Source organism: Marmota monax, unplaced genomic scaffold (assembly GCF_021218885.2).
Source record: "Marmota monax isolate L192 unplaced genomic scaffold, Marmota_monax_Labrador192_F-V1.1 WCK01_AAM20220418_F8-fsc00062, whole genome shotgun sequence".
In the NCBI taxonomy this organism is placed as follows: Eukaryota; Metazoa; Chordata; class Mammalia; order Rodentia; family Sciuridae; genus Marmota; species Marmota monax.
The window spans coordinates 5,426,155-5,452,780 of NW_026695221.1; the positions used below are offsets into that span (position 1 = coordinate 5,426,155).

A 26,626-nucleotide genomic window follows, 5' to 3' on the forward strand; every position below is an offset into this window, starting at 1 on the left:
ACAAAAAGGATGGAAAGATAGAAGAGACAAGAGATTAAGAAAGCATTTTTTGTGTTAATGTTAGTACTGCAGTGAAAGGCAACTGCCACCTCAGTCCCTTGAGACACAATTAGTGAAGACTTGCCTAATGGTCTTTTATTGACTGTCCTGTTAAATGCTCTAGGAGAGGCAGACTGGATTTATTTGACTACTTTATTCCCATCAGATTCTTCCCCAGTTGTTTACCTGGTACATCCATTTTCACCCAAACTCCATCAGGGCCTGGACCTCAGGCACCTTCCTGAACCTTGGTGGGTAAGCATTCTGCCTTCTTTCCCTTCCCCTTCTTCAAATCTCAGCGCAGAACTGAGCCTAATTTACATCTTTCTGATTTTACCCATCTGTAAAATGGGAATAATAAAAATGATGGTGGGAATAATACTAAAAACCTCTAAGTTGGGTTACAGCAAAAATTAGATAACATAAACTTGAATACTTGTTGGAAACTACAAACTATAAACATCTTGGTTTTATTGCATTTATTTCTAAGGCAGATTTCATTGGTTAAAATTAGGATGCTTGGGTGTTTGGCTGCTTGTCTCTCTGGAGAGGATTAATGTGAGATGTTGCCATGTGTTTCAGAAGAAAAATCCACTCATTTCAGCGGACGTCAACCTACCTTACACAAAGTCTTTGGAAATAAGTCTTTTGGCTTAAAAGCTGGAGGTGTGAGAGAACCAAGTATGCAAATGCAGAACAGCACGTCTCAAGAGCTCGGCTCCAGCCCGCACCCTGGCACCCTGCCTGCTTCCCAGCAAACGCGGCGGGCGCGCTGCTACCTGCTACCCAGGCCCCCCATAATCTCCGGGTTTGGGTCCACAACACATACCTGACAGGCTTAGGGAATTAACACGATTGATTTTGCAGGTGACCAAGAACTCTGAAACCGCCCCCCCACCCCAGTAGGCGATACCAATCAGTTCGAGGTGACCCACACATTTCCTCCCCAAAAGGCCAGAGAAGTAAGCGAAGGTGTAATAAAATGATAGATTCACGATTGTGGGGGGAATAAGCAATAGGTTGTGGGTTTTTGTTGATTTTCTTTTGCAGCCGCTCTAGGTGTCCCTGGAACAAGGACTTGGTAGACCATTTTCCTAGTCATTTCAAGACTACACTTCCTGCCGGGTCGATCAGGAAATTGTCAGAACACCCTTTGGGCGCTAGGAGGATGCTGAAGGAGCCCAGGCAGTTAGTGAATCGAAGATACCGTAAGGGGGTCGCCGTCCGCCGGGTAAGCGGGCACGGGAGGTTCGCGGGTTCTCCGCGCCTCTCCCCTTGGCGCCGGGTTGCTCCTTGGCAGGCCTCAGTTTTCCACTTGTGAAAAATGGCCACACTACCAGTTCACCAGTTTTTGGCCTCGCTACAGAAAACCACCAGAGAAAACCGGAGTTTCTTTCGTTCTTAGTTCAAAGATTAACAAAATAAAAAAGTAATGCTTTTCTCAATGTAAGAGGGGAGCCGGATGAAAGGGCGGCTTTAAGAAAGGACAAACTGGTTGCGATTATGGCGCTTTTTTCATATAATTCTGCACGTTTACATATAGGCATAAGCGCACAGGCAGTGTCAAGATTGAAGGTGTTTCTGTGTCAGGCTGACTCCACCGAGCAAGAAGAACCAATACCTCACAGCTCAAGTCCCGGGGACCTGGAGGTCCTTTTCTGCGCTTGCGCAATAACCGCGGGTTTCCCCCAACCTCACCGCCCCCCGGTCCCGCCCCGATATCGTGCGGCCCCGCCCACTTCCCCAGCCCGGCCGTTCGCGCAGAGCATTGTGGGACACAAACAAAGTGCCCCCAAACAGGCTGGAGTGAGCCGAGCGGCAACGGCGGCGGCGCCGGCCCGCACGCGCGCGGCGGCGGCTCCCTCCCAACCTTCCCCTCCCCTTCCCTCACTCCCCTTCCCCTTCCCCACCCCGCCCCGCCGGGAAAACGCGAGCCGTCGCCGCGCTCCCCAAACCGCCGCCTGCCCTCGGCCAACCGCCCCAACGGCCGCCCGCGCGCGGCTACCCGCGCCCCCTCGCTCCTCCCCTTAGGCCCCTCCGGGAGCCGGAGGTGCTTTCCTCGTCTCCGCCTCGCGCTCTCCCACCTCGCAGGCACGCCGGTGGGCTCTGCCGCCATGCCCCAGCCACAGGCTGCTCACGGGCCTAGGCGCGGCGGCCCGAGATAGGGTGCCCTGAGCCTCCCGGGGGAGGAGAGGGAGCCAGCCGCGCGCTCCGCCCCCTCCCCCCGGGCTGTCGCCGCCACCGCCACCGCCGCCGCCACCTCGCCGCCTCAGCCTGGCGGGGAGGAGCAGCAGCAGGCCTCCGGGCCCCGGCACCGCCGCCCGCAGGTAATGGGGAAGGGAAGGCGAACGGGGGGATGACTAGCCACTGCGCGCCGCTGGTGCACTGGGGTGCTCCCGCCTGGGAAGTGCCACCACGCGTCGCCCACCTGGGCGCAAGAGGGAAAGGAAAACCTGGTCTCTGACCCGCATCCGCGCCGGGAGACACTCCTCAGGGTCCCCCCAGTGACATTTAATCCTTCAGGGAGAAGGCTGGCCTTGAGCCCCGCAGTCCAGGAGCAATTACCCCGATCTTTAAGGGGTATTCATTTGTAAGCTTATCTGCCCAGTACCAAACCCAAAGCAGGCGGAGGTGTTAATCCCTCTCACCTCACCTAGTCGACCTGCAAGCCTAAGACCTGTTTGTTGGCTCCTCTCCCCTGCTGCTTTTTCTCTTAATAGTTGAAAGAAAAATATGGCACTTATTTTAAAAAGAAAAAAAAAATGCAGACACCTTTTTCTTCCCTACCTGAGGATCACTCTACATCTTATCATTTTACTGCCAGTCTAACCAGAAAAAGGGATTGCCTACAAGTGAAATGAGTTCGTTAAAATTGATGAAAAGCAATTTGCATGTTTGTAAATTGTATGAACCTTAACCAGAATTTAGTATAAAAGCCAATGACCGTGTACTTTTTTGGAACTTATAGAAATGAAGAAAAACTTATTTTCGATTTCAACATATAAGTAGATTATCCGTTGAGGTTAGGGAAAAAAACTCTCCTTAACTTCCACTTATTTTCTTAGTGTTTTGTTTGAAGATAGGCTAATACTAATACCAAAACCAAACCATACAGTATAATAGATACCAAGAGTTTGGATTGGTAGGGATTTGACGATTTCTTTTCCTAGGGTTTCAGTGGAATTATTAAATTTTTTTAAAAAAAGAATCTTCATTTTTTTCCCATTACTTTGACTTCGAGTGGATATTTAATTTTATCTAATGTTGTTTCCCCTTTTCATGGAATGTGAAAGTAATTAATCTTTTTCAGTAGCCTTACATTTAAGGATGATTACATCCATTAATTATGAAAGTTGGATTTACTTATTTGTGCAATAGGGCTAGGTTTTACTTATGTAATCTTTAATTCTCAGAACGACCCAATGATGCAGATTTGTTACTTGAATTTTACAGATGTAAAAGAAACTTAGTAATGTTAAGTAATTTGCCTTAGGTCACACAAGTAGTAAGAGCTAAGATTTAAGCCCAGATATAATTCCAGGGTAGGTGTACTTTCCTCTGTACCTCTCAGTAGAGGTATAGTTTCTTTTAACTTTGTCATGAAAATTTTCCGTTTTATAGAAGTTGGGGAGGGGGGACGGGAAATACATGAATACCCCAGAACCTAGATTCAGTGATAAACATTTTTATCGTGTTGTTACCCTCTCTTTCTTTCCCTGTGATGTGTTGTGTAACCATTCCAAAGTAAGTTGGAAACGTCTCCACCTTTAAATACTTCAGCATTTTCTAAGAATACATTCATCTACTAACCCTGATCAGTAACAATACCTATCAAATAGCATATTCAATTAATGTATTCACATTTCCTCAATTGTTCCAAAGTGTCTTTGAGCCACCCCCCAACCCTTCAAGATTTTGTGTTTGGTGATTAAGACTAGTCCCTTCTGTAAAAAGTATAATACTTACTCTTTCATTTTCCTGACATCTACCTGACCAAACCAGATGTATAATACACCCACATTCTGGACTGCCCATGTCCCAGTGGTGTTATTTCATTTATTCCTCTTTCCCCTTGAAATTTCTGTTAACTGGAAGTTTGATCTTAAGAAAAGCTTGATTAGCTTAAAGTAAAACTTTCTTTGGCAAGAGTATTTAATAGGTAATGCTGTGTACCTCAGGTTGCATCATATAGGAAATATATAATGTCAGATTGCTACACTGTTAATGATGTTAAATGTGACCAGTTGATTGAAGTGGTGACTACCAAATCTGTTGTAAAGGTGTGTGGTTTGTCATTTTGTGGTTAGTATGTAACCGAAGGGTAATACTTTGACCCCAAGCAAATATCCTATTTCTGACTACATTTTGCTTAGTAATATTTAGCATCCATTAATTGCTTTTGCTTAAATCAGTTTATTGGTATTTCTCTGTAGGAAAGATTTACTCCATAAAGTGGGAATAAGCTAAATTTTCTTGTAAAAATGCATATTAAATGCTTGCTTTCATCACTTCAGCATTCAGAGTAAAGAGCTGAGAAAATAGTCACCCCCATGGTGGCAAATAGATTTTCTTTAGTATTTTTGGAAAAGATACTACTATGGATTTGTGGGGTTTTTTTTCCCCATTGTTTGAGAACCATTATAATTCTTTCTCTTTTGGGTGACCAAATTGTCCCAAATTTGATAGTAGAAACCCTTTCAAGCTGGCTGCTGGCACAAGATATCACATGCTTCTTTTGTACTTTGTTTGCTCCACATCTGGCAAGGGCTGTTTATTCAAGGTGTCTTGGGTCTTTTTAGTGAGAAATAGCACATAGAAACCAAGATCTGTGTATTTGGCATATAGATTGCTGCTAAGGTGTCATTTCTTCTAGGCCCTTTGAGAAGAAAGAATTAAGAAATGGTTTTCTGCTTGTTTGTTTAATCAGAATTTCATAATGATATATCCTATTCAAATTTAGCATAGCAGAATTTTTCTTCTTTGATTCTGTTTTTGTCTTTTTGTATTAAAATCTTGCTACCAAATTAAATTAATATGCTTATTTGCTTTCTACTGTATACATAAAATCATTTTTAAATTACAATACCTGTATTACTGCTTCTGAGTGAAGTTGGGGATTTTTTTTGCATTTCTTTTTGTCCCTGAAATATATTACACAAAAGATGTGTAATCAGTACTATTTCCAAAGTCACTTAAAATACTTTTCTCTGGTCATACTATCAACTTGATATGATTCATTGGTTTCATATTTGAGGGGGGGGTTATTTTTGAATTTGTAAAATATATACACAGCTCAAAAATCAAAATAATGTTTCCAGGTATACTTTTTAAAAAATTTACTCAAATTAGGTGAGTTTTTTTTTTCTTCAGATTTTAATACAAAATTTATTTCTTGCATAGTCCATCAGCAAGTTAGATCAAAGAGCTGTCAGATTATTTTTTTAGAGCATTAATTATATATAGTATTTTGATCATTTTGACAAAATAGTACATGCAAGGAATTTGATTTCAATCCCATTTCTCCCCCCTTTTCCTTTCCTTCCTCCCTCCCCCTCTTCTCTTCTGCTGACCTTCCTTTCCCTCATTTATTTTTGATTGGTATTTTCTGCACACGTGTTTGTGCGTGCGAGCGTGTGTGTGAATACATACAGGTAATTCTTCTTGGTTCATTTATATATGTATGTAACAAGCTATTATTTAATTTGTTCCATAGTTCTACCCCTTTCCCTTCTTTCCTTCCTCCTCCTTGTTCTCCTTCAAATTAGTTTTTTAAGGTAAAATATTCTTTTCTTTTGCCATACTCCTTTTAATATCTACTTGCATATTTTAATTGTAGAAGGTTGAGCCATAAACAAGGTATAAAACTTAAAGCCATGTAGTAGTGCTTTTAAATTAGATTCTGATTCTTCTGGCAAAGAGAAAGCACAAAGACTAATCTTTAGAAGTTAGAGAAATAGATTTCATGCTTTTGCAGATGTCATGTTTTAAATAAAAATTCCATAAAAGTAGAACTGCAACTTTTACTTTGCAGTCAGGTCTTTAAAGAGACATGTTAATTGGTAGAGGTTTTATGAATCCATATACTTTTATGCCACACAACAAAACTGGTACACATATGCTAGCTGCAAAAATAAAGGCATTTAGATGTGTGATCAGTGAAGATAACACATTTTGTTTGGAATGAACCAAATTTGATAGAAATCACAATTATATGGTCTCAGATACTATGTTTGGATGGTTTTAAGAGGGAGCACTGGTTGTCTGAAGCAGGCAGAACACAGGTTTATTGACCTCCTGTCAACCACCTGATGAAAAGCCCACAGTGTGAATGTATTCTGTGTTCATCATCACTGCTTTTAGTACCAGAATGAGCATCTGTTTCCTTCAGGGAGTAGAATGGGATGATGGAGAATACATGTGCTTTATACCTATTCACCCTCATTCTGTCTTTAATTTCAGTAATATAGACACACCGAGATTGTTGGAATAAATAAGGTTGATTTTAAAAACGGTACAAACATTTACAAGGGTGTGTAGCCATGCAGAAGCTAAAAAGCCTGTTGTGGTTGACTAAAATATGGTGATGATTATAATTATATTTGTTGTGCCTTTTCTATAAACCAGGTATGCTAAACATGTTATACATTATCTCAGTTAAATCTCACATTAACCCTTCCATATTGCTACTAGTATCTTATCATGCGAGTAGGGAAAGTGATACCTTGAGTAGATTAAATGACTTGCCCAGGGTATCTCATCTAATAAGTAACCAACCCATGTTTCAAACTCAAGTCTGTCTTCAGAGTTAGCACTTGGCTGCTATCTACACCTCACACTAAATGTGACAAGTTGTAAAATTGAATATATTTCAATCACGATGAATAGGAACCACATAACTGATGTATATTCTGTAGGAAAACTGAAATCAACCTTACATTTGTCATGTCTATTACACATATTTATGTTTTCCCTTCTAAGATATATGAGAGTTCCTGGTCCCCTGCTACAAGAACTGCATTTTAGATCACGTTTTAATAGATGTTTTTAAAGTATCAAAAAATAAAAAGTAAAGTAACAAAAATCAAGATGAATTGATGAAGGGGTAGATGAGTGATAAGACAAGTAGGGTATAATAGAATGTAAATAATAGCATATAGATATGGTTGTTTAGGCATAACAATATTGACAGCTGTTTAATAAAACAGTCAATGTCCTGTATTCTGTCAGCAATTATCCTCTGAAACTCCTAGTAAGTCTTCCTAGCCTTATAAAGAATAAAACAACTTTGTCACTGAAAAGACTGTTGTAAAAGGGGTTCCCTCATTAACTTAGGAGACTCCTAATTAATTAGGCTCCTTCCAATGTAATTTTTTATTACCTTTATAAATATTACATGTATTGAAAATAATTTTCCCTTGTGGTTTCCTGACATTTTGACTGCTGTTAAATAGAGTGTACTCTAAGCTTTACGATGGGATATTTTTGCTTTAAATGCCACTGTATTTACTACAAAGCAGAGTTGTCACATCTAAGAACAGTTGCTTAAAATTTATCTCCTGTTAAGCTGAAAGTCACATTAGTTTTTCGTTATTCTTCACCCCATTTTAGGACATGAGCAGGAAATCTTGAGATTTCTACTCATATATTCTAAAAGTGCAATTGTATATGTGCTTTTAGAAATACAAAGCAACATTAGAGTTATATTGCACTCTTATTTCATGAAGTATTACATTAATTTCTTCACTAACATTATCATTAGTGCCTAGAATATTCTTGGCTAGCACATTTTTACTTTACTTATCCTGGAGTAAACTACTAACTTGTCGTGGTATCTCATATTGATAACTGTTTTGGAAGAGTAAAAATGGGTAGATAGAAGCTCATTCTTAGTTTCTCATTATTCTTAGAAAGTATCATTTCCCTTTTTTTCCCCCCACATTAAATATTCTTCCATTTTAAATTTTAAACTTCCATTGGCAGCTTACAAAAGTTTGATACCCAGCCTTTTTTGCAGTTTCAATATTCTGGTACTTAAATAAAATTTTTAAAATTCTGTTATTTTACAATATTGCTGTCTTGCTATATGTATTTTGACTATTTTAATAGCCAAAGGATATTGCTATTCTTTTTTTTTTTTTTAACAATACCTTGATTTTATTTTTATGTGGTGCTGAGGATCGAACCCACTGCCTCGTGCATGGTAGGCGAGCGCTCTACCTCTGAGCCACAACCCCAGCCCTACTATTCTTTTACAGACATTAAATTGTATATATTTCTTTATGCTGAAGTGATTTGCTGTTGATTAGATAATGATAATTTATGGATGCGTTCATCATCACACATCTTGGGTAACATCTAGAGAAGACTATGCATCTCTGGAATCAACTTTTTATGGAACTACTACCCTCTTATTTCTGAAAATAACTATATAATTTCTTTATTGAATTATTTCATCTTAACCTAAGTATCTTGGTCCTCACTTATTCTTGGCAAGCAACCATACTTAATACATTTTATTAAATATTTTGTGTTCTTCAATTAATAAAATTGAAATATCCTTTGGCCCAAAGAAAATAAGATCTGAGAGTTTCCAGGAACTTAGACATATTGCAATTGTTTTCTTTTTACTGGTGGTATTTATTGATTTATTGATGTGCATGTAAGCATTCTTCCACTTTTAATTTTTTCTCCTTTTTATATTTCAGCTACTTGGGTCCCCCCCCCCCCTTTGTTTTTCTTCCTTTCTACTTTGGATCCTCCCATTGCTCATTTCCCTTCTGTGACTTTCCATTAATGTATGAAGGCAGTTTCTCTTATCTTTGGTGCCTTTTACATTATGTACAAACCATACTTCCATGAGAATTATTTGTATTTACAGGAACCATTGTCTCTTATCTTTTGCCCCACCTAGTGGTGTTTCTTCCTTAATTCTTTCTACTTTTCCTTAATTAGGTTTACTTAGCTTTGTTTTGAGAAGTTATGTAGCATAGTGGTAATACAACAAACTGAGCAAACCTAGCTTCAATACTGACTTTAAATCTGTTACTTACTAGTTGTCTGACCTTGAGCTCTTGGGGGGGTGGGGGTAGGGTGGGTACCAGGGATTGAACTCTGAGGCATTTAACCTCTAAGCCACATCCCCAGTCCTTTTTTCTATTTTAGTGAGAGACAAGTTCTCTCTTAGTTGCTTAGGGCCTCGCTAAGTTGCTGAAGCTGGCTTTGAACTCGCAACCTCCTGTCTCAGCCTCCTGAGCCACTAGAATTACAGGCATGTGCCACCATGCCTAGCTTCAAGCTGTTCCTTCTCTTTTGTGGTTTATTTTTCTTACAGGTAAAATATCTCAAAATGGCATATATCTCTGAAAGGTTATTCGTGGGGGGGTGCGGGAAGGGCGGCCTGGGGTTGTGGCTCATCGGTAGAGCGCTCGCCTAATAAAAGTAAATAAACAAAATAAAGGTATTGTGTCCAACTACAACTAAAAAAGAGTTATGTGGGAGCTAAGGTGGTGGCTCAGTAGTAGAATGCTTGCCTCACACAAGTGAAGCACTGGGTTCTATCCTCAGCACCACATGAAAATAGATAAATAAAATAAAGGTGTTGTGTCCATCTACATCTAAATATATATATATATATATATATATTTTTTTAATTATGTGAAAAAATTGTTTAATATGTAAAAAGTACTTAAAACAATGCCTGACACATTGAGTTCCATGTAAGTATTAGCCAGTAATATTATTATTGTTGCTTTTAATAAAAAAAATTCAAAGCCATTGATTCTTTTTCAACCATTTATTGAAATACAACTTAAAAGCTATAGGTTATTGCCACTAAAAAATTTGGATTTCTAATTTCATTTGGGTCTTTAGTGCCTCCTAGCTATCCTTCTGTTTTTTTTCCTCCACACATTATTTTTCAGATTTCATTTTCCTCAAAATTTAATTCTGTCCTCCCTTCTCAACTATCCACTTCTACCTCTAACTTCAAAGAGAAACAATGCTATCAAATAAGAACTTCTGCTACTTCTCACTGTGGGAAGAAGTGTTTCATTGTTGCATTTTCCTTGCTGAAAAATGATACCAATCTCAAAACTTTATGTAAAAATTAAATTACTTAATATGTAAAAAAGTACTTAAAGTAATGCCTGCACACACAACCTTTTTTCTCTCCATCACTAGGTATCCTCTTGTTTTGGGTTAATCATTTCATGTTCTGAATCCCATTTTCTTCTACCTATCGAGGGACCTTTTACCATGTAGTAACACATGTTCCCTGCATCTTTAATTTTTCCCTCTTTTCTGAGTCTATTCTAATAATAATCAAAAATATTCTCTGCATATTTACCACAATAATATGTATATATGTATTTTTTATTTGTTTGGGGGAATGAAAGATCATTTCTATTCAAATATCAGTATATTTTAAAATCCTACTAAGCTAAGGTTCCAGTTAACCCCGTTGCTCTGTCTTTAGAACCAGAGTACTTCAGATTGAATTATTCGGGCCCACAGTTTTCACTTCATTTCTGTGTATTCTTTGTCAACTGAAATATTGCTTCTAACTCTACTTCTACTCCCTTGTGTGCTATTATAAGGTCATCAGTGACTCCTTTGTGGCTATATCAAATATCTTTATATCTTTATGTGTTGATGGTTTATATCTTTGACCTATCAACATTTGACCCTGTCAATCACCCCTTGAAACATCTTACACCCTTAATTTCTGAAATGTCTTACTATCCTTGTTTATTCTGTGTATCTTTTTCACTATTCTGTCCTCCTTTTTTTCCCCCTCCTTTATTTTACCCCTTGATCTGTTTAGCGAAAGGTTTATCAGTTTTGCTTATTTTTTTCAGAGAACCAAGGTTTGGCTTTAATTTTTTCTATTATGTTAGGTTCATTTTGTTCTTTTATTAACTTCTTAAGATAGAAGTCTGGACCACTGTTACTTTTTTTTAATTGTGATGAAACACACACAAAATTTACCACCATAACAGCTTTTAAGGGTACAGTTCAGTAGCTTTAAGTACATTTATATTTCTGTACAACCATCATTACCACCCATCTTTTCATCTTTCAAAACTATAATTCAAGCCTGGTGCAGTGATACAGGCTTGTAATCCCATCTTTGGGACACTGAGGCATGAGGATCCCAAATTCAAGGACAGCCTGAGCAACTTAGGAAAACCCTGTCTCAGAAGTAAAAAGGGCTCCCAGCAGCCTGGCATGCCAAGGCAGGAGGATCACAAGTTCAAAGCCAGCCTCAGCAATTTAATGAAACCTTATCTCTAAATAAACTATAAAGGAGCTGGGGATGTGGCTCAGTAGTTAAGTGCCCCTAGGTTCAATACCTGATACCGAAAAAATAAATAAAAGGGGATAGGTTATGTAACTCTATAATAGATCACTCCTGGGTTTAATCACTAAGTACCACAGGGGAAGAAGAAAAAACACTATGACCCCATTAAACAATAACATTCTAGTATCCTCTCTACATCCCAAAGTATCTACTACTATCTTTATGAATTTACTTTAGGTGTATTATATAATTGGAATCATGTTAACATTTATCCTTTATAGCTGCCTTTTCACTTGGCATGATACCTTCAAGATTTATTCATTTTGTAGCATCAGAATTTTTCCCTTTTTAAGGCTGAGTAATAGTCCATTAGTATGTTCCATGTTTGTTTATCCATTGGATCTGTTCACAGACATTTGAGTTACTTTTGGCTATTATGAATAATGCTGCCTTTATATAATTGTACAAAGATTTCATATTCCTGCTTTCAGTTCCTTGGAGCATATACTCAAGTGGAGTTGCTAGATCTTATAGTAATTCTATTTTTTTTTTTAATTTTATATTTGGTACTGGGGATTGAACCCTGCCTGGGTCACTTAACTATTGAGCTATATCCTGAGCAGTGTGTGTGTGTGTGTGTGTATATATATTTTTTAAGACATGATTTTGCTAAGTCGTTAGGACCTCACTAAATTGCTGAGGTTAGTTTTGAACTTGTAATCCTCCTGCCTCAGCCTCCTGAGTTGCTGGGATTACAGGAATGTGCCACTGGACCTAGTTATTTTTTAAGGAATGCAATAAAAGGAAATTCTGTTAGTCTAATGTTGATGATTTAATTTATTAACTCTAGGTAAGTCTTAATCTCTCTCAAAGCTCTGAACTTATTTAATTAGGGAAAAGATTAAAATATTTGATTGAAAACTGGCTAGTTATGGCTGGGAATGTAGCTTAATGTTATAGTGTTTGCTTAGCATGCATGAGATTTGATCTCTAGCACTCAAAACAAGGAGTAAAAGTGGCTAAAGTGATACTTTAAAACTCTGGTAAAGTTTTCCACTTAATTCTCCCTGAAAACTTAAACACTTCAGGAAGACTGTTGGGATATAAACAGTCTGTTGGGATCTAAACTTTTATTTATGTTTAGATAAAGAAAAGGCATGTTCTCAAATATGAGTTCTCATGTGAATCCATTCTGAAAAGTGGTTCTTTCACAGAAAAAGAGCCATTTTGTTTGTTTCTTTGTTTGTTTATTTGTTTGTTTTTTAACTTAGATTGAAAACAGGGTACATATTAGAACAAAACTTAAAATATAAAGTACAGCTATATTTGTAAAGAATAAAACTTGATTGTAAAGAAAAAAGTAGAAACATCTTATTTTGATTTTCTGGAAAATTAAAGTATGATTGAGTTAACATTTGCTGGTTTCGATGCACTTACATAACATCTTCCCTGGATTTTAACATGAAGTTTTAACTTCAGTTTATTAATGTGATTAAACACGAAGTAATATGTGTTTATTTTTGGAATATTTATATTCCAATAAATATAAGCTCCATTAAAAAAGTAAGCCCCATAAACCACAAACACTTTTTTGAGCATTTTACAAATATCCACTCTGTTGTAGAAAGTTACAAAATACAGGCAGGACCCAGCCTCTCCCCTCAGGTTGAATGTGGGTTTTGAGGAGAGCAAGATCTGCAAACAAATCATTGATCACCTATTACACAGAAATATTATACTGAGGATAGAGTAGTGATTATTTTTTAGAATCACTGCGCCGTAATAAGTAATGTTATTGGTAAGTAACACATGTAAATGATTTAGAAACAAATGATTAAGAACCTCTGCTGGTTTGTCTTCACAAGGGCCTATACACAAATGTTCATAGCAGCTTTATTTGCAGTAGCCCAAACTGGAAACAACAGTCTGTCAACAGTTAAATGACAAACAGATTGTGATACATCCATTCAGTGAAACAGTCCTCAGAAGTAGAAAGGAACAAAAAAAATTCTTCAGCCCATGTTGTTGGCAAAATGGATGAATCTCATAGTAATATCAAGTGAAAGAAGTATGAGTATTGCATGATTCCATGTATATAAAGTTCTAGACCAATGCAGTACTGTAATCTGCTACTTGGAAGTCTGAGGCAGGAGATTGGCAATTTAGAAAGACCCACCCTGTCTTAAAATTAAGAAAAAAAAAAAAAAACCAGGAATGGCTTGGGATGTTAACTCAGTGGCAGAGTGCCTCCCCAGTGCTGCCAAAGGAAGAGATGGAGGGAGGGAATTCCAGCTAATCCAAAATGACAAGCAAATTGATGATTTCTGAGGAGGAGCAAAAAGGAGACATTGCAAAGAAGCACAAAGAAACTTATAGGGATCACAGAAATGTTCCCTATGGTGACGATGTATATGTCCTGACCTTTTTAAAGAATATATGCTGGGAACCCAGGTATGGTTGATTTCATAAATATGTTGGAATTATCCTTGGAGAGACAGGGCAAGTACTCCAGTAAACTTAAATTGGTAGTATGTCAAATGATACTGACAGAACTACTACAGGAGTTCCACAGAGGAAAAGGCAATGTGGTATAGCAGTAATATTAAGCCAGCGTTTAATTACAGAAGTCTGAGTTTGAGTACCTATTAGGCCGCTTCTTTTCTCTGATCTTTAGTTTTTTTAATGTATTTCATAAGACTTTTAAGATCCAAAGAAAATACATTTGAAAATACATTTTAATCTGAAAGGAATATAACAAATGGAAAGCATTGGTGATATCTCATGTTGAAAAATAACAAAATAGAGTAGAATTTAACCTGTTGAGAGTAATAAGGAAAGAATTCCAGAGGTGAGGAAGTGGATAATAGTATATTGAGAGAATGATGAGTCAAAGCCAATTTAAAGCAAAGAGTTTATATTGGAGAATAAGGGAGGGAGGGGGAGAGAGAGCCTAAAGCATCTAAAAGTGTAATAGAGCAGGGAGAAGATAAAAAGTGAGAAAGCTTAGCCACAGATACATTGTTGTTAGGAGCCTTGTAACCTTTGACAAATCACTTCTTCTCTGAGGCTTAATTTCCTCATTAGTATAGTGGGAGATAATAGGCTTATCTCAAGGATTTTGTATGTTGAAATCAATATTAAATAACAGCATTATGGAATATTATGAAATATATGAAATGTGACATCATGAAAGTGCCGAAATGTAACAAAGTCTGCGTGGTAACCAGGGCATAAACTAATAAATATCTGGATTGAGATATTGCATTTTAGAGACTATCTAAATAATGTTGGAGGGTTAATTCCCTATGGTAAAACTAAAGGTAAGCAGTCCAATCAGGATGCTGTTTAAGTAGTCTAGCACAGGGGCACTAGAGAAAGGAAGGGGAGGGTGGATTTGAGATAGGTTTTAGTGATTGGGTCCATATTGGGAAGAAAAGGAAAAAGTTGTATTAGTTTCATGATTATCACAAACTGGATGACTTAAAGCAACAAATTTATTTTCTCGGACTTTTGGAAGCCAGAAATTCTAAATCAGTATCTCTGGGTTGAAATCACGATGTTGACAGGTATCCATTTCCTCCAAAGGCTCTAAGGCAGAAACCATTCCTACTTCTTCCAGCTACAGGCATTCATCTTATAGCCATATCATTCATCACTCCAGTTTCTGCACACTGCCATAACCCCCTTGACCTCTCCTTTTTATATCATCTTCTCTGTTTCAACTATCCCTCTGCCGCCTCCTCTTAAGGATATTTGTGATTGTACTTTTTTCTTTTTAGAGTTGGTACTGTCATTGACCAGAGAACTTCAAAAAAAGAGTACATTTGTGAGACATGATGATGAATTCATTTGGACCTGTTGAAGTACCTATGGGATATCTGAATGAGGAGTGACATTTTATATATCAGAAAACCTTGAGTCAAGTGGCTTAAACATTAAAGACATTATTTCATACACCAAACGAACTGCTAGGGTAGGGCAACTTCAGAGTTAGTTAATTTGGCACTTTAATGGCATCATCAAAGTCAATTCTCAACTTTTTCTTTGCCATCCTTAGATTATAGCCTTCCCATGGTTACAAGATGGTCCCCACAATTCTGAATTATAGGCCTTAATTCCAGAGATGAAAACAACACATAGCTAGCTTGTTTGTGGCTGTTTTGGAAGGGTGGAGGAGTGGCAATAAGATCCCTAGCAGGTTATATTTTTCTTGGTCAAAAAAATTTTCTTGATCACTGTCTTTTATCTAAAGCAAATCTTTTATATCGACAATGAAAATCTGTTGAGATATGTATCTTATCCCATACACAAATCCAACATCTATTTTTTATGACTATCTTAAGTGATAAATGACAGAACAGGCCCTACTGAGTACTTTCACTATCACACGATTTTGTGACCCTAAAGCAGTGGTTATTGTGGTCTGGTAACTCTCTTGGGATCCCAGAACTTTTCAGAGGTCAAAACAATTTCATAACAATATTTTAAGATATTTGCTGTTTCTTTCAGATTCTCTGAGATATATATGATGAAGTTTTTCAGAGGCACTTGAAACATGCTATCACAACAGACTGAATGCAAATGCAGATGTGAGAATTTGCTAATTTCCAATAAACTAGAATTCCAAGAGATTTGCAGTTTTTCTTGCTTTTTTAAAAATATTTTTTAGTTGTCAATGGATCTTTTATTTTTATTTATTTATTTATACATGGTGCTGAGGATAGAACTTGGGGCCTCACACATGCAAGGCAAGTGCTCTACCAATGAGCCACAATTCCAGCCCATTCTAGTCTTTTTGAGTCTGAAAAAATATAGGTTTTTGAAAACTGTTGTATTAACAGATTTATTATTTTTCAATGAATCAATTTTTTTAATTTCTAATTTTAAACAGTAAATGTATATAGCGCACATAAATAAGTTCTTTGGGATTCTCGGTACATTTTAACAGTGTAAAGGGGTTCTGAGACTAAAAGTGAAATCTGCTGTGCAGGATGGATACCATTCTAACCACATACTCCATAGTTTTTCCATTTCTTCAGTCTTTTTTTTTCTTGTCTTTTGCAGATCATCATCAATTATTGTAGGTTTAGAATCTTCATATATTGCAAGATTAGTTGTGGGTACTTTGGTCATTTATACTGAGTATTTACCCCAATCACAGGGCAGCATGCTTTGTTTTCTCTGTATTAATGTTTGTCTTTACTAATGTGTTAATCTTTGCATTTTATTTTCACTATTATCACATATCTCTGTTCATTAGCACTTTCAGCATTCTTACTGTTTTTGTACTCACCTAACATGCTGCACTTAATAATATGCACCTCAAAACTTACGCATAGAGAGAACACACCAATCAAGACAAGAGAGCCAAGACTTATGATTATACAAGATTATGTTATCTCTGGCTAGTGGGCTTTGGAAGATGACTTTGATTTATCAGTAAACATAATTTGGAGACAATCTATAGTTCTCCTGAATTTTTCTGTGAAGGGTACCTTTCAAGGTTTTGATGGAAGATAAAGCTGGTGAATAAAAAAATGAATACTAAACTTTATCATGTGTATGTTACATATAGGAAAAAACATAACATATGTAAGGTTCAATACTACATCTGATTTCAGACAGCCAAAGGGGGTCTTGGAAAAGGTATTGTCAGAGAAGAGGGGACTACTCTACTATATGAGATTTTAAGCAATGGGTGACTGAGCAATTGAAGGTATAAATCATTAAAAAAATAAGAAATTTTGCAGTGGAATATTAGCTGAAGGAGAAAAAGCAAGTTCAGTTTCAGATGTCAAATTTGCAACATGGCATGCACAGTCAAAGGGAATCTAGCAAGATCATTAGAAGCCCAGAACTGAAGTTCAGAAAGAAAGTTGGAGATTTGAGATTAATTCAGTCACTAATAGCTTTCTGTCCATGATGTTAACTCCTCTGTTTCTTGCTATCATATCTTGTGCATATATACTGTGTGCCAATCAATGGACACTTTACATATACTTATTTAATTCCTAAAGCAAGCCTCAAAAAGCTCATGGAACTTTTCTAAGGTCATCCAACTACCTCAGTGATACAGCAGTGATTAAGATATAGATCTGTCTGAATTACAAAGCTATCACTCTTCCTGGTATACACTCTTGTCTTCAGGCAACATTAATACATTGATAATTGAATTAAATGTGAAATGTGACTATACATGAGGTGAAGGAATCTATTGCATTTTGGATCATATGGAAAAAAACTAATTCTTCTAATTAATGCATAATGATTTATCAAGTCTCAGTGTTTTTATTCTTATAGCAATCTTATGTGTTTCAAAGGAACAGAGATACCAGGAATGTCTATGGCAGATCTAGGATTAGAAACCTTAATGGGAATTGAGTAGTAGTTATGATGTAAGGTTTATATGGTTTATTGGGAAGATTTGGGGTAGTAAGTTTCTAAGAAAATTCAAATTAAACTGGGTAAGTTGGCGTACTAGATATTCAGAGGCTGAGGCAGGAGGATCCTTTGGAGCCCAGGAGAATTCATGGCTAGCCTGGGGAACATAGTAAGACTCTATTTAAAAGAAAAAAGAAAATTCTAATTAATAGATGTTTTCAAAGAGTTGTATTTTAGGGGTTTTTTTAAGTATATATTTACAGATGGAAGAGTAACCTTTAAGTATTTTTCTGAGACCATCAGATAATCAATGTGCTAATGTCTGGCATTTTCAGTCACTTATTTCTTTTTAAGTTGTTGGGTAGCAAGTACTACATCTAAGACAGCTTTTAAGATTCTGGTCTAGCCGGGCACAGTGCCACATGCCTGTAACCCCAGCGACTCTGGAAACTCAGACAAGAGGATGGCGAGTTCAAAGCCAGCCTTAACTTAGCAAGACCCTGTCACAAACTAGGGGACTGCGAATATGGTTTATTGGTTAAGTGCACCTGGGTTAAATTCCTGGTACCAAAAAATAATAAAATTCTGGTCCAGGGCTCAGGATGTAGTTCAGTATTAGAGCACTTGTTCAAAATTCACAAGACCCAGGGTTTCATCTCCAGCACCATAAACACATACCAGTTCTGACCTAATGGTTAATTTCTTTCATTTTTGTAAAACATAATTTTGTTATAGAATTTGCCTTTCTGTCACTTTGATAATTTAGAAAGGTATTTAATAAGTCTAACTTCTCAAAGCAATTTTCTTTAATTGTACGAAAGCAGTTTGTCTCTTATTTAGGATAGTTGATACACAGGTTTGGCCATATTGACTAAGTTCGAGAAGTAATAAGATTTTTATTCTAATAATAACAGTTGTTCCCTAGAGGAAACAATTATTTTTACACTATTATCAAGTCAATGGAAAGAGTATTTATAATTTACAAAGACTGGTTTCAAGTCCTGTTTTGTTGTTGTTGTGTTTTTTTTTTTTTGGTAGAAATCAAGAACAAGTAATCTGAGCTCCACTCTGAGCTCTGCTAAATTACTGACTTGATTAACCTTTCTGGGCTTTAGCACAAGTATTTGGCAGTTGATAAATATTTGCTGAACTAAACTTGTTTTCCCAAACTATAAAATAATAGTCCAATGTCTGTTTCAACTCTGAAATTCAAATTTCTTCCTTCTATTTGAGTGTGCTTTTTTTCACCCATCTGAGTGGGGGAAAATATTACCTCTTTTCAGTTTCTCTATCTTTTACCTTTTTAGCTTCTAAAATAACATTCAAGCCATGAATTGTAATGTCTGTAGTATGTATGACAATAAAAACTATCAGTGTCAGTCATACCCTACAATCTGACATGGTTGGTCAAGAGAAACTTAATATTATTTTGACTATATCAAATCAAAATGTTTTTCCGTAGTTGTCTGTAGCAGTAAATACTAATGATTTCCAGAACTATCTAAATTGGATAATATAGAAAAAAAAACTAATTCTTCTAATTAATGTATAATGATTTATCAAGTCTCAATGTTTTTGACATTGTTAAAGTCCTATTGATGACTGCTTACAGAGTCCCCAAAGAAGCAGATCTTACAAGAGATTTTGTGATTTTTATGTCTTTGTGGTTAATGAGAACTTTAGGAATTTGGTATTCAGTTGCTTAAGTTTCACACCCTATTTTAAGAACCATTACTAATGTATAATACCGTTAATAATTGTGGCAATTATGAATTATTATTATGTTTGTGATTTTTACAATTCAATTTTATTTTGCCCCTGGTTTTTGTTTTGTTTTTTTTGCCATGGGCCTTGGGCCTAGGCAAGCACTCTACCTCTCAGCTACCTTTCCTGCCCTATGCATCAATAAATTTTTAACAAGGATGAATAAGCAAAGTATAAAAGCTACATATTCGTATTGACTAAGCAAGAATGAAAAAGTTTGCAGTATATCACATACAGTGTGGTACTATAAATTCCTTGAATTTTTGAAAATTTTACCTACATATTTGCTTGCCTTTTTAATAATATCTGCAGAGTAGAGAACTAGAAAAAAATCAAGAGTCATTCTCGCTGTCAAATCTCAAATTTTTAAAAATGAGATTGAATTATTTTCATTATATTAAAATAAAAAATTTTTATATAATTCTAGAACAGCTATGCCAGTGAAGTCTGTGATGTTATTTGCTTCCCTGATATTCTTTGGAGTTTTGATAAAGTCTGGCCTTGCTGATGAGAAAGTTTTGGAAGTAGGTACTGGTTGCACAACAGTGCAGATGTAGTTATGTCACTTAACTGTACCCTTAGAAATGATTAGAATGACAAGTTTTGTTATATATTTATATTTTATCATAGTATTTTAAAATTTTTTTCTTGCCTGTGGAGGTATATCACATACATGAATATATTGAAATTAATTAAAATACAAATGAGATTGGCAACTTGGAAAAGTTGCCAATGTTTTCTAAATAAAATACAATGTGAACAGTTAAAAGCAGTGAAGAGGGTTGGGGTTGTGGCTCAGTGGTAGAGTGCTTGCCTAGCATGTGTGAGGCACTGGGTTCAGTTTTCAGCACCGAATATAAATAAGTGAATAAAATAAAGGTCTATCAACAACTAAAAAAAAATTAAAAAAAAAACAGTGAAGATACAGTAAAATGCCAAAATTTTATGCAATTCAATCAGATAATTTAAGTATTAGAGAGCTGTGAGACTAGTGGCCTTTGCAAAATTCCTCTACCTAGAGATTCTTTGAATTTGTAAATAAACTTTATTTTGATTAGTTAAGTAAGGGATTTAAAATCTGTGGGAGAAACCCAGGTGTATATCAAGAGATGAGTGGATAAACAAAATGTGATATATACATGCATTGTAATGTTATTTAATTTTTTTCTTAGAATTTTTTTCACAGTACCTTTATTCTATTTATTTATTTGTTTATTTATTTATTTTTGTGCTGAGTATCAGACCCAGGGCCTCACTTGCCTTATGCTAGGCAAGTGCTCTACCACTAAGCTACAGCACCAGCCCATTATTTAATTTTTAGAAAGAAAGGAAATTGACAGACACTACAATATAGAGCAATCTTAAGAACATGATGATAGCTGGGCGTAGTGGCACCTACCTGTAATCCCAGCAGCTCAGGAAGCTTTTGCAGGAGGAAGGAGAGTTCAAAGCCACCCTCAGCAAAAGCAAGGTGCTAAGCAACTCTCTAAATAAAATACAAAAAAGGACTGGGGATGTGGCTCAGTGGTTGAGTCCCTCTGAATTCATTCCCCATCCCCCTCCCCCAAATTATGCTAAGTAGAATATGCCAAACAAAAGGATCAATATTGCAGATTCCACTTAGGTAAGGTATCTAGTGTTGTAAAATTTATACAAAGTAGGACCGTGCTTACTAAACACTGGGGAGAAGGAGGAATGCTTCAAGAGTACTGAGTTTAAGTATGGAATGTTGAAAACCTTCTGGAGATAGATAGTGATAATGGTTTCCTAACAGTGTGAATGTACTGAATGTCACTGAAGTGTAGACTTAAAATTTTTATGTGTATTTTGCCACAATAAAAACCTAAGTAACTGCTGTGTATTAAGTGATTTAGGTGATGTCAGCTTTTTGGTTTGTATAGTGTTTTTGAAGAACATTATTTTTAAAATAGTGATAATAAGGGCATATCATCAATACAATAAAAAGCCTTTTCCCCATCTTTGTGAAACTGGGGATCAAACCCAGGGCCTTATGCATGATAGGCAAGAGCTGTATTACTGAGGTATTTCTTTAGCCCTTAAAATTGCATTTAATATTCCACTGGAAATTTGGCAAGTACAACTGAAGAACTGAATTTTCAGTTTTATTTGATTTTAACTAACCATGTATGGCTAGTAGCAACTACATTAAACAGCACAGTTCTATATTTTCTTCATCCTTTTACTTACTTTTTCTTTAAATTTTTTTTTATTTTTTATTTTTTTTATTGGTTGTTCAAAACATTACAAAGCTCTTGACATATCATATTTCATACATTAGATTCAAGTGGGTTATGAACTCCCAATTTTACCCCAAATACAGATTGCAGAATCACATTGGTTACACATCCACATTTTTACATAATGCCCTATTAGTAACTGTTGTATTCTGCTACCTTTCCTATCCCCTACTATCCCCCCTCCCCTCCCCTCCCATCTTCTGTCTCTACCCCATGTACTGTAATTAATTTCTCTCCTTGTTTTTTTTTTCCCATTCCCCTCACAACCTCTTATATGTAATTTTGTATAACAATGAGGGTATCCTTCCATTTCCATGCAATTTCCCTTTTTTCTCCCTTTCCCTCCCACCTCATGTCTCTGTTTAATGTTAATCTTTTCCTCCGGCTCTTCCTCCCTGCTCTGTTCTTAGTTGCTCTCATTATATCAAAGAAGACATTTGGCATTTGTTTTTTAGGGATTGGTTAGCTTCACTTAGCATAATCTGCTCTAATGCCATCCATTTCCCTGCAAATTCCATGATTTTGTCATTTTTTAATGCTGTGTAATACTCCATCGTGTATAAATGCCACATTTTTTTATCCATTCATCTATTGAAGGGCATCTGGGTCGGTTCCACAGTCTAGCTGTTGTGAATTGTCTGCTATGAACATCGATGTGGCAGTGTCCCTGTAGTACGCTCTTTTAAGGTCTTCAGGGAATAGTCCGAGGAGGGCAATAGCTGGGTCAAATGGTGGTTCCATTCCCAGCTTTCCCAGGAATCTCCATACTGCTTTCCAAATTGGCCGCACCAATTTGCAGTCCCACCAGCAATGTAGAAGAGTACACTTTTCCCCACATCCTCGCCAGCACTTGTTTGACTTCATAATGGCTGCCAATCTTACTGGAGTGAGATGGTATCTTAGGGTGGTTTTGATTTGCATTTCTCTGACTGCTAGAGATGGTGAGCATTTTTTCATGTACTTGTTGATTGACTGTATGTCCTCCTCTGAGAAGTGTCTGTTCAGGTCCTTGGCCCATTTGTTGATTGGGTTATTTGTTATCTTATTTAATTTTTTGAGTTCTTTGTATACTCTGGATATTAGGGCTCTATCTGAAGTGTGAGGAGTAAAAATTTGTTCCCATGATGTAGGCTCCCTATTTACCTCTCTTATTGTTTCTCTTGCTGAAAAAAAACTTTTTAGTTTGAGTAAGTCCCATTTGTTGATTCTTGTTATTAACTCTTGTGCTATGGGTGTCCTATTGAGGAATTTGGAGCCTGCCCCACAGTATGTAGATTTGAGCCAACTTTTTCTTCTATCAGACGGCGTGTCTCTGATTTGATATCAAGCTCCTTGATCCATTTTGAGTAAACTCTTGTGCATGGCGAGAGAAGGGGATTCAGTTTCATTTTGTTGCATATGGAATTCCAGTTTTCCCAGCACCATTTGTTGAAGATGCTATCCTTCCTCCATTGCATGCTTTTGGCCCCTTTATCAAATATAAGATAGTTGTAACTTTGTGGATTAGTCTCTGTGTCCTCTATTCTGTACCATTGGTCCACCCGCCTGTTTTGGTACCAGTACCATGCTGTTTTTGTTACTATTGCTCTGTAGTATAGTTTGAAATTTGGTATCGCTATGCCGCCTGATTCACACTTCTTGCTTAGAGTTGCTTTTGCTATTCTGGGTCTTTTATTTTTCCATATGAATTTCATGATTGCTTTATCTATTTCTACAAGAAATGCCATTGGGATTTTGATTGGCATTGCATTAAACCTATAGAGAAATTTTGGTAATATCGCCATTTTGATGATGTTAGTTCTGCCTATCCATGAACAGGGTATATTTTTCCATCTTCTAAGATCTTCTTCTATTTCTCTCTTTAGGGTTCTGTAGTTTTCATTGTATAAATCTTTCACGTCTTTTGTTAGGTTGATTCCCAAGTATTTTATTTTATTTTTTTGAGGATATTGTGAATGGGGTGTTTTTCCTCATTTCCGTTTCAGAAGTTTTGTCACTGATATACAGAAATGCCTTTGATTTATGCGTGTTGATTTTATATCCTGCCACTTTGCTGAATTCATTTATTAGTTCTAGTAGTTTTTTTGTAGACCCTTTTGGGTCTTCTAGGTATAGAATCATGTCATCGCAAATAGTGATAATTTAAGTTCTTCTTTTCCTATTTTTATGCCTTTAATTTCTTTTGTCTGTCTAATTGCTCTGGCCAGTGTTTCGAGAACTATATTGAATAGAAGTGGTGAAAGAGGGCATCCCTGTCTTGTTCCAGATTTTAGAGGGAATGCCTTCAATTTTTCTCCATTCAGAATGATGCTAGCCTGAGGCTTAGCATAGATAGCTTTTACAATGTTGAGGTAAGTTCCTGTTATCCCTAGTTTTTCTAACGTTTTGAACATAAAAGGATGCTGTACTTTGTCGAATGCTTTTTCTGCGTCTATCCAGATGATCATATGGTTCTTATCTTTGAGTCTATTGATGTGGTGAATAACATTTATTGATTTCCATATATTGAACCACCCTTGCATCCCAGGGATGAATCCTACTTGATCATGATGCACAATTTTTTTGATGTGTTTTTGTATCTGATTCGCCAGAATTTTATTGAGGATTTTTGCATCTAGGTTCATTAGAGATACTGGTCTGTAGTTTTCTTTCTTTGAGGTGTCTTTGTCTGGTTTCGGAATCAGGGTAATGTTGGCCTCATAGAATGAATTTGGAAGAGCTCCCTCTTTTTCTATTTCCTGAAATAACTTGAAAAGTATTGGTATTAATTCTTCTTTAAAGGTTTTGTAAAACTCCGCTGTATACCCATCCTGTCCTGGGCTTTTCTTGGTTGGTAGTCTTTTGATTGCTTCTTCTATTTCATCCATTGATATTGGTCTGTTCAAATTGTGGGTATCCTCCTGACTCAGTCTGGGCAAATCATATGACTTAAGAAATTTATCGATGTCTTCAATATCTTCTATTTTATTGGAATATAGGTTTTCAAAATAATTCCTAATTATCTTCTGTATTTCTGTAGTATCTGTTGTGATATTGCCTTTTTCATCCCGTATGTTAGTAATTTGAGTTCTCTCTCTTCTTCTCTTCGTTAGCATGGCTAAGGGTCTGTCGATCTTATTTATTTTTTGGAAGAACCAACTTTTAGTTTTGTCAATTTTTTCAATAGTTTCTTTTGTTTCAATTTCGTTGATTTCCGCTCTGATTTTAATTATTTCTTGCCTTCTGCTACATTTGCTGTTGTTTTGCTCTTCCTTTTCTAGGGCTTTGAGATGAAGTGTGAGCTCATTTATTTGTTGGTTTTTTTCTTTTTTTGAGGAATGACCTCCAGGCGATGAATTTCCCTCTTAAAACTGCTTTCATTGTGTCCCATAGATTCCGATATGTTGTGTCTGTATTTTCATTTATCTCTAAGAATTTTTTGATTTCCTCCTTTATGTCTTCTGTAACCCAATGATCATTCTTGAACTTGAGGAGAGTTTGTTTTATGAACGTCGCAGCACCATTATTTGGTGCATAAATATTGATAATTGTTATGTCTTGTTGGTAAATGGTTCCTTTTAACAGTATATAATGTCCTTCCTTATCCCTTTTGATTAACTTAGTCTTGAAGTCGATTTTATTCGATATGAGGATGGCCACCCCTGCTTGCTTACGAGGACGGTGTGCGTGGTATATTTTTTCCCAACCTTTCACCTTCAGCCTGTGTATGTCTTTTCCAATCAGATGTGTCTCCTAGAGGCAGCATATTGTTGGATTTGTTTTTTTAATCCATGTTACCAGCCTATGTCGCTTTATTGGAGAGTTTAAGCCATTAACGTTTAGAGTTACTATTGATATATGGTTTGTACTTCCAGCCATGTTTGATTATTTATCTTTTTTTTTTATTTAGTTTGTTTCTCCATGATTAGCTTTCCCCCCGCCCTCTGTCTTTACTGAGGTACTTCCCACTGTTGGTTTTGGTTATTGTTTTTCATTTGTTCCTCGTGCAGTGTTTTGCTCAAGATGCTTTGCAATGCTGGTTTTCTGGCTGCAAATTCTTTTAACTTTTGTTTATCATGAAAGATTTTTATTTCGTTGTCATACCTGAAGCTTAATTTTGCTGGATACAAAATTCTTGGTTGGCATCCATTGTCTTTCAGTGTTTGAAATACGTTGTTCCAGGATCTTCTCGCTTTCAGCGTCTGTGATGAAAAATCCATAGTTACGTAGTTAACCTTTTTGGTTTACCCCTGAATGTAATCTGCCTCCTTTCTCTTGTAGCTTTTAATATTTTCTCTTTGTTCTGTATATTGGATGTCTTCATAACAATGTGTCTTGGCGTTGGTCTACTGTGATTTTGTATGCTCGGTGTCCTGTATGCATCTACAATTTGTATATCCGTTTCCTTTTTTATTTCTGGAAAGTTTTCTATAATTATTTCATTCAGGAGATTGCTCATTCCCTTGGTTTGAACCTCTATACCTTCCTCTATCCCAATGACTCTTAAGTTTGTTTTTTTATGTTATCCCATATCTCTTGGATGTTTTTTTCGTGATTTTTTACCAGCCTTTCTGAGTTGGCTAGACTCTTTTCAAGATGATATATTTTGTCTTCATTATCTGACGTTCTGGCTTCTACTTGCTCCACTCTGTTAGTGATACTCTCATTTGAGTTTTTAATTTGGTTTATAGTTTCCCGCATTTCTAGAATTATTGTTTGATTTTTTTTATAATCTCTATCTCCTGATAAAGATGCTTATTTGCTTCTTTTATCTGTTTATGTAATTCATTTTCAATGTGTTCTTTCATTGTTTGAATTTGCTGTTTCATATCCTCTTTAAGGTTCCATTCCATCTGTCTAAGGTATTCCTTGAGTTCTTTATTTGGCCATTTTTCTGATGCCTCTA

General features: G+C 36.5%; 1 protein-coding gene across 8 annotated transcripts in view; it reads left to right on the forward strand.

The window, feature by feature from the left end:
* The first annotated feature begins 1,891 nt into the window (after positions 1-1,891).
* The window catches only part of Zbtb44 (zinc finger and BTB domain containing 44), a 71,912-nt gene continuing 47,177 nt past the window's right edge, over positions 1,892-26,626 (forward strand). For 5 of the 8 annotated variants that reach the window (XM_046432654.2, XM_046432655.2, XM_046432657.2 and 2 more), the window contains exon 1: positions 1,896-2,366. The gene's annotated coding sequence lies outside the window, so the exon portion shown is untranslated. Of the gene's footprint in view, positions 2,367-26,626 lie in introns of all 8 variants that reach the window. The other 3 variants (XM_046432659.2, XM_058575292.1, XM_046432660.2) reach the window with 2 other exon arrangements.